Source organism: Convolutriloba macropyga, chromosome 5, assembly GCF_964194025.1.
Source record: "Convolutriloba macropyga chromosome 5, txConMacr16.3, whole genome shotgun sequence".
Lineage (NCBI taxonomy): Eukaryota > Metazoa > Xenacoelomorpha > Acoela > Convolutidae > Convolutriloba > Convolutriloba macropyga.
In genome coordinates this window covers 27298775-27308162 of record NC_134472.1, presented here as the reverse complement: position 1 = coordinate 27308162, position 9388 = coordinate 27298775, and positions in this window count along the sequence as shown.

Genomic DNA, 9388 nt, shown 5'->3' with positions numbered 1-9388 from the left:
AAAAGATAGGAAGCAAATTTTATTAAAAAGATATCAATTAAAATATTCACTTCAATTTCTCATTGTTTCAATAATAATCTCCACCCGTGTTGAGGAGTTTTGTTTTTCACTTGCAAGAAATGATCGTTTTTTAAATCGTTTTCTTTAGACAAAAACGATCAAAGCACTTAAGTGGTAATCGTCGTATTGGTTCGTTTTTTCGTCGTTATTTTTATGCAGGAAATGATGAAAAACGATCAAGAAACGACGATTTCTTTTGGAAAAAAAACGACGTAAAAACGACAAACAAACACTTAAAAAAACTACTTAAACGACGGAAACTAATGAAAACGAAGAAAACGACGACGAAACGACGAAAACTACAATTTCTGACAAAATATTGTCGTTTTTTCGTCGTTGTCCTCAACACGGGCACCTGAGATCAGAGAGAAAATATCAGTGCGAACAACTATGTAGTTAAAAAAGGTAGCCAAACTTCAGATTTAAAAAATCAGAGACAAAGAGAAGATGGGGGTCCGACTCCACATCAGTAGATAATGATGATTTTTGACAAAGATATGTATAAAAATTTATATAGGGTTAAAAAATAGTAATTGATTTTTTTTAAGAAAGGGTTTGTTGTTGGCATTTATTGAATAACCTGTCGAATAATAGACGCACAAATTCTAATTCTCTCTTCCTCCTTTCCCTTCATAGTCACCCGAACTGGCACCCTGGGACTTTTTGCTTAATTACACGCTTGCATACAATTAACACTACTTCGGTCACTTTTGAAACATGACATGTCTAACTTAATGCAAATTTATATTGCAACCTGGCTTCACAGCTCTCTTTTTTGGATAACCCGTTTGGTAATCCCGCCATGTGTCCCCCAATGGTTGTCAATAAATCTAAAAAGACAACCTTGAAGACCCAACTAACTACCCAGTGGACTCGATTTCAAAATTACGGAACAAAATTTGCAAAATTACATGCTAACTGAAGAAAATTTGGGTTGAGTGCAAAAGCATGACCGCTTTTTGACTTTTCTTTTCATGTTTTCCTCTAAGAATTGATTTCAAGAACGTTATGTGGGAGGCATACAATAGAAATGATAGGACGTTGCACGGGGGACAAATTTATCTAACGGCCTTCAGAAGTTAGGTCTCTTTCTTCAAAGTACTGAAATCAAAACCTCAATTTTCTTATATCTATCTCATCTTGACATCATTTCTAGTGCAAAAAAAACACCAGTGCGAAGAACTCTGTGGTTAAAAAGTAGAAAAGCATCAGATTTGAAAAATGAGAGACGAAGAGAAGATGTGGTTCCTACTCAATATAAGAAGATAATGGTTTTTGATATATAATAGTAACTAAGTTTTTTTCTTAAAGACTTTTTTTGGCATTTGTTGACTAACCTGTCAAAAAATAGACTCATCAATTCTTAATATCTGGTTTAAGTTTTTGCTTCATATTCACCAAAATTGTCACCCTTAGACTTTGAGCTTAACTACACGATTGTATAAAAATAACACTACTTTGGACACTTTTGAAACATGCCTTGTCTAACTTATTGCTAACCTATATCGCCGCCTGGCGTTATGACTGTTTTTTGATGACCGGGTACTATTCTGGCCATGTGGCCTCTAAAGTCTTTTTCAATGAGTTTATGAAGACGACGTTGAAGACCCAACTAAATTCATTAGACTAAAAATTGAAAAACATCAAATTTAAAAAATCAGAGACGAAGAAAAGATGTGGGTCCTACTCAATATCAGTGTGTAGTGTTTTTGACAAAGATATGCAGAGAAAAGTGTATGGGATTAAAAAATAGTAACTATTTTTTTCTCAAAGAGTTTGCTTTGGCTTTTGTTGAATAACTTTTCGAATGAGAGACACATCAATTCTCAATTTCTAGCTCTGTTTTTTCTTTCATAGTTTCTCAAATTGGTGCCCGAAGACTTTTAGCTTAATTACATGAATGCATACAAATCAGACTACTTCGGACACTTTTGAAACATGCAAAGTCTAATTTATTGCTAAGTTATATTGCCACCTGTCGCCGTGGTCATTTTCTGGACCACTTGATTAGTATTCCCGCTATATGGCTTCGAGATTGGTTGTCAATAAATCTATAAAGAGGACCTTGAAGGACAAACTGACTACCCAGTGGACTCGAATTCAAAATAACGGAATAAAATTACGAAATTATATGGTAACTGGAGAGAATTTGGTTGAGTCCAAAAGCATGACCGCCTTTTTGTTCTTCATATTTTGCTCTGAGAATCACTTATCAAGAGCGTTATGTTGTGCGAGGCATGTAATAGGAGTTATGGGAGGTTAAACCGGGGAGAATTTTTTTATCGGCCCTCAAAAGTAGTGTTTTACTGGGCACGCAATGAGGGAGCAGAATTTGTTGTTAATTTTAGGCGATTTGGTGAGATCACCCCCGCTGCAAATCCAATATCACCCATATTTCCCTCATTGCGTGCCAATTAAAACACGGGATTTTTACTCTATTTTCGGGGATAAAAGCGAAAAATTTTGTTATTAGAGAAATTGTGTTCGAACACTTCAACTTTCGGCGAGTGGTTTTGGGTTTTCCCCTTAAAAATTCAAACACTTTCTGTCGTTTACAGTCATTAATTTTTGATTATTGGTTTTGTTTTGAATGTGTTTGTTTCCAATCTCTACTGTAGCTATATTTCCGTCATGCATCGCAATTGTGTTCTGGTTAATTCAGTTCTGCTCTTATTATTTGTATACTTATTATAGTTGAGGCACTCTTCTGTCAATTTCTCCTGAAAAAATTTCATTGAATTACAAACCCTGAAATTTATTTTTGAAAGCATGATGGCGCCGATGGAAAAATCAAACAAGGTTTGTCTGGGTGTATTAAAAATGTATTCAATGTAGTATGAAATCCGTAGAAACTCTAATTTGGGAAATAGGTTCAATTAATAAAAAAAATGGCCATGCGTTATAGGTGCACACCCTTTTGTTTGTTGGTGTGCATTTAAACAGAAATATATGTGATTTGTCTCCGTTTTGCCTCTACTGCTCTTCACACTGCAGCGCAGCTATTTCCAACTACCTAACTTATTAATTACGTCTGCGTATTGTAGCAAGAGGCAAAAATTCTTGCGTACAAAATTTTTAAAAGAAGCTTGATAATATTAAAATAGAAGATTTGTGGGAGATTTTGGGCTACTGAAATGATCCTTTTTTGCCATTGCATTTAAACAGAAATATATGTGATTTGTCTCCGTTTTGCCTCTACTGCTCTTCACACTGCAGCGCAGCTATTTCCAACTACCTAACTTATTAATTACGTCTGCGTATTGTAGCAAGAGGCAAAAATTCTTGCGTACGAAATTTTTAAAAGAAGCTTGATAATATTAAAATAGAAGATTTGTGGGAGATTTTGGGCTTCTGAAATGATCCTTTTTTTGCCATTGTCACAAAAATTGCTCCCGAGGAAAGCCAAAACATATTGAGCTTCCGACAAAATGAAAATATTTTTATACGCTTTAAAGCTCTTAAATACTTCCAAAAATTTGTCCATTGAATGGAGTTCCTCACGGAAATTGAGTTTAACGTTTTAAATTTGTACCCTAATTTGATCGTCAACTACTTAAAAAGTTCTGACTTTTCAAAAATCGTTGAAGAAAAGCGTAGTTAAAAGCACTATTTATAAAAGTTCCAACAAAACGGTTTTTTCTGAAATATATATGATCATCTCAAAAATCGGCAACAAATTACAGATTGCTGAATAGGTGTCTGATTATAAACGATAATCTGTGTAACACAAAGATCTGTCATTGATTAACGTTCATAAAGCCTGGAATTGTCACAAATATTTGTCAATCAAACAACTCTGCTTCCTTGATGTTTCCTCCAGAGATTTATGTCCATTCTGCATTTTGTGTTCACTAAACCAAAAAACGAGTCAGCAAGCAAGGTAATCTCATTTTTCTGTAATTTTTAAAATAGACTCCTAGTGTTTTTGTCGCGTTTATCTAATTTTCAAATCTGGCTTGCAATTTTTTTTTGACTTTATGCAGTAAATTAATAAAGCGACATTTTTAACAACTAGCAGAGACAAGACCAACAATATTGTCTGGATAACAAAAAAAATTCATGCGTCAATTTAAATCATTTTCGATAATGTAGACACGACGTCTTTTACGACAATATTTATATCATTCAGAATTGGTGTTTCTTCTCTTTTAGATTTTGTCTGCTCTGCTGGTTGCACAATTCTTTTTAGCCAAATTTGCAAAGATCACTTTCTTTATATTGATCTTTTTCACTTCCTACTTCAGACTGCTCAAAAACTTCATGAACGATGAATGGGTTTGTTTTGTCACTGATATCATTACAAGTGTTAGCTGCCTTTTCTTCCACAAAATTCACCAAATTACCCTATATATTAATTTCAGTGTAACTTTCGAAAGAACCCGGATCAGTCGGTGTGAAATTGGTTTGTTCATCTTGTTGAACAACTGTTTCATCTGATAATTTAAACGTCAAATTCTAGATATCTTGGTACCCTCCCGTAGTTTCTTCTCCATTTTTTACCACGTTTCCCATCGAGTGCTAATTCTTGATACAAAGTATTCTCCCGATTTGCTTTATGACCCTAGGGTTGTGAATGAATTTAGTCAATCTAATACCGTTGGTCACAAAAAGCAGTGATTTCATTTATTCGTCCAATTTGTGTAAAACTGTTGATTGATTTAACGGATTTTGTAGTTTGGTGTTCAAATCGAGCGATGATGTCCGTCAATACCGTTACCTAATTTCTTGTTTTAAAAGAGTAATCTTATGAATTGTTTTTTAGTTTTAAGGCTGTAATGTTATAAACAATTTTATGTACAGTTTTTTCATAAATCTTCATGCACTATCGTATTGCTTTGAATATTGCAATTGCTATCTTTTAAAAGTATAGGAACATGATAATAAGCTTCTGTTGAAATTGAGTACACTTTTGACTCGTGAGCACAGAAGCTTTCTATTGGCGGTCATCTTTATCTCATCTTTAAATTTCGAAAACACCATCTTTTTTTCATCACACAAACTGTTGACCCGCGCAGAGTTTGAAAATACAAACTTCTTGCTCATTTTATTTGATTTCTTTAGATTCTTGTTTAGGTCGGTTGTTCGTATTTCAGTGGTCCAGAATTCTGTGTCTGAGTATAATAAGAAGCAATCGTCATTTTTGAAGCAATCGTCAATGAAAATTGGGCATAATCATTTCCCACAAGTCTAATGTTTCTACACCCACTAATGTGGCTTATTCTAAAAAATTGGTACTTTCGAATTGTTACCATGACCATGTTTCCTTGAAAACTTTTTAATGTTTTAATGTTAATGTTTTCTGTGCGTGCCCATAGTTCTTCTTCACTACAAACTAGTAAAAATGACTGATTACCTCTTTTACTTTCACGGCGCCTTTTATTATCAGCTTAGAAAATTCTCTTTAAGCATTCTAACTGCACGTTCTAACTGAGGCGCTTTTCTATGATGAGATCAATGTAAGCCGACAACCCTTTGCTCTTGGAAAAATTCAGACAACGATGAGTTTTCTTACCTTTAGACGAAGTGACACAATAAGCTTCAATGTGATATAATGCAGTGTATATCGCGCCTTGTTGTAAAAGATTTGCAACTTTTTTTTTTACTTTGAAGTTACCCTTTAGAAAAATGTCATTCAATACTGGAAAATGATATTCAACTAACCAAAGAGGCTTGACTGATTATTTTAATGTTGCCAACGGAAGGTCTTCGTGATCATAGTGCAAATCATTTGCAGGTTCCTTGTTGGTTCAGAGTAAAAAGTTCCAGGACGTGATGGAAAAATCTTTGTTATTCCTCCATAAAAGTTTTTTTTGCGTCCATCAGGAGGCTGAAACTATGCTCCATGCACGGAGTAAACGTGTTTGATGGAGAATCAATTTTGGCTTCAAAAAACGTTGTGCAAACACGAAAGGCATACCGGCTCACATGAAGTTTTCCACAAAATCTAATTGATAAGTAAATCGAGTTCATGTGCACAATATTTTAGAAAAGCATCCCCGCCGAATTTGTTACCGAAATTTTGAGCCCAATCTAACCCCGATGATTGAAAGTATAGGGCACAAAATTTTTCAAAAACGTCTGCTTGTTGCAACGTATCTACTGACGAGTACAGATGCTGATAATTGCCACCACCTGAGGCAATCAAGGTTTCCCAAATTTTCTTGTGCTTTTTTGATTTCAGTTTTTTTTTGATAAATTGTATGGTGTTTTTACTTGTCAACAAAATGAGTCAATTGTTCCAATTGCTTAGAGGCGGATGTTCTGATTCTTGAATCGGCCATAAGAATCTATTTAGGATTGAGGATAATATCCTTTGTCATTTAACAACTTAATATCACTTGTCTGATAATCTCCTAAGTGCTTATCTATTATTCTTACACTATTGCTTGGCAGTGAATTGACCAATTTTTCTAGTGAAGTGTTCATAAATTTAAAAAGTGGAGATCTTCGCGAAATTAAATGAGCCTATTTTTTCAATCTAGACGTTTTCTCTGAAACTTTTTCGGGTTAGACTGTTATATGTCTCACCTTTGTTCGGATACTTGTGAAATTGTTCTTTTGGTGACAACTGTGTAATGCATTACAAACGTGGTGTATATTTTATTTAATCAAACTATGAGCGATAACAGAAGTGTACTTTTGGGTTTTTGATCGATATCGCATTCTTCATGAACCCAGCTCAGAAAATTCCCCTTGAATTGACAATGACCCTTTTACATCAATGTCCTCAAAATCTTTTTCAAAAATCCAGCAACATTTGAATTTTATGTTTCCTTGTCTGTGGGAAGAGGTTCCAGAATATACACGATGTTGTTTTCTGTAGTCAATGTCACGCGCTAGTTTCTAAAATTGGTATTTATTACATATCATACAGTCAGGTCTACTTTGCAGTCGGTATCTGAACTGATAGGAGCAATCGTGTTCAACTGCAGCAAAGCTGTACTTGCTCGGCGTATGCTTTCCTATTAACCAGGAATGATTTTTATCTGGGCCATTTGGTACGTTATGAGCTCTTTTCAACGTATATTCGAGATCAAAGTACAATAGAATTCGGAACACTTTTTGTTAGCATTGACAGGAATGCAGCGTCCTAATCAAAGTTCAGATCTGCATGCTTTTTCAAAAATTCAGAGCTGCTACAATGGTTAAAACAGTCTCTACAGGGAACCGAACGGTGATTAACCGTTATGCCTCTTATGCTTGATATCAGTTTTTCTAGAACTTCACAATAGGTGATAGCGTTCACCATCAAAAATCAAAAGCAAACCGATGAAAAACTTGTTCTTTTTTGGATCCTCACAGTGGTAAAGATTTCCATGTTTTTCCATGATATCAAAAAACTTTGTTTTTTTTTTCAAATGTCTCGAAGGAATCAATTTGTCAATAGCCATTGATATTCATTACTCGCTAGGAGGTTGTTGAGCACTGATGTTCGTACAAGAGCAGTACGTTCATACAGAGGGGGCTGGCAATCAGTCGCCAAGAGTTAGTCTCCAGAGTAGGACCGAACATCATATGGTAAGAGGTGTAGTAGTAGTAGAGTAAACATTTCGCGTTTTTATATTTCGGATTTCTAGGAGATGTCTGCGGCTTGCGAGTTCTTTTGTCATCGCTAGATAGGAACAATACCGAATAGTGTTGAATATTGAAAAATTTAATTCCTTAACTTGATAAATGTCACTAGAACCCATCCACTCCCATTTAATGCAAAGCAGTTCAGAACACAAATAGTTTTTGAACCATTGTGAAAAACTTATTTTTGGATAAAGCATCATTGTAGACAGTTTTCCTATCAGTTGTGGCAAAATTTGTAATGTGTTTGTCTTCGTCATTAACTCGTGGCTTCAAGAGTTTCAATTCTGCTGTCTGTTGAGCTCTATGAGCTTCATGACCTAATTTGCTCTGTAACTTTTCATCTTCGGCTTTAATGAATTTAGGTAAGCCAACAGGTCTATTTCCAATGCTGGTTTGATATTGTAAAATTTTACAGGACCATTAAAGGTTTATTGTGCAGTCTTTGGTTTTGCCTGAATCTTCTTCATAGAAAAGAGCTCTATCATTTGACTTCTTTTTGTTTTGGCGGTACGATACAAATTTGGGTGTAATTCTTCAATATGTAGGGACTTAATTTGCATCAGAATATCTATGGTACTCTGCCCACTACTGTCAGTAATGTTTGACAAGCTTTGTAAACGTTTAAATTGGGAAAAATTTTGCTTACAGTTTTCGAAAAGAGACTGTGATGTTGGTCTAACCATATAAAAGCATGATTCTTTGATAGTGTCGACTAAGTTTTTTCAAACACGAGCTTGAGTCTCAATTTTCCGATAAAGAATCAAAACATGCAATAGATAGCACATGCAAGTGTACTCATGAAGTTAATTGCGGCAGCCATTTTCAATACCACGTTCTAATTAAAAATGAAAATTTTGAAGCCGAAGAACGAAAATCTTTGACATCAAAACTTTCCATTGTTCCACGCCTTTTTACATACTCTAAAGAGCTCATTTCAATTGTGAAGTATTATGTTGCAAAGGGAGCAGTATTGGAGAAATTGTCTGCAGCGGTTTTTAAAAAAATTATCGCAGTCGTTCCAAGGAAAAATAACCATGTGTTTGTATCCAATCGAACTACAAACGGACTCAACAGACTCAGACACCGTTAGCATTTTTTATTACTATCAATCGTATATCAAACGTTCTTTATTTATCTCCTCTATGTGTAGTTTTAGAGCTTGAGAACTTGATTTCCAGATTGAGAACTGCAGATTCAAATTTTTTATGGATAGTACTGCTGCAAACTTCAATTAAAAGTTTTTTTCGATGATTCAACTCCCCAATTTTGGTAAACAGTGGTAATTTTTCACAAGTTAAAATAAAACCATGTATTCACCTAATAGATCTAAATCATTGTCATTCATGACAATCAATGCTGAATAATAAAAAAACTAACAAAATTTGAATTATACAAACACAGTAGGACCTCAAAGAACAAATTCCATTGGTTGATTACATTGTCACTTGAATACCTCATTATTTTTGTCAAAACATCCACTTGAAAAGTTCTTGATAGTTTTTGAGATGGTATAGGGTCGGCAAAGTACACCTTTTCCCCCAAGGGACGGCAAAGTTTTGTTGCCTATATAATAAAAACCAATACAATCCCGATTCTGACGATTCGGTTGCATTAAGAATAAAAAACGCTCTGTTCGGAGTCTGGGAAAGTTGTCAGCTGCAAAGATCAGAATTTTTAGGTTATCAGTTTTTTTAAAATTTGTTGCGTTCACCTAAAAGAAGGTTTCTACATTGTCCACCAGTGCTCAGGTGGG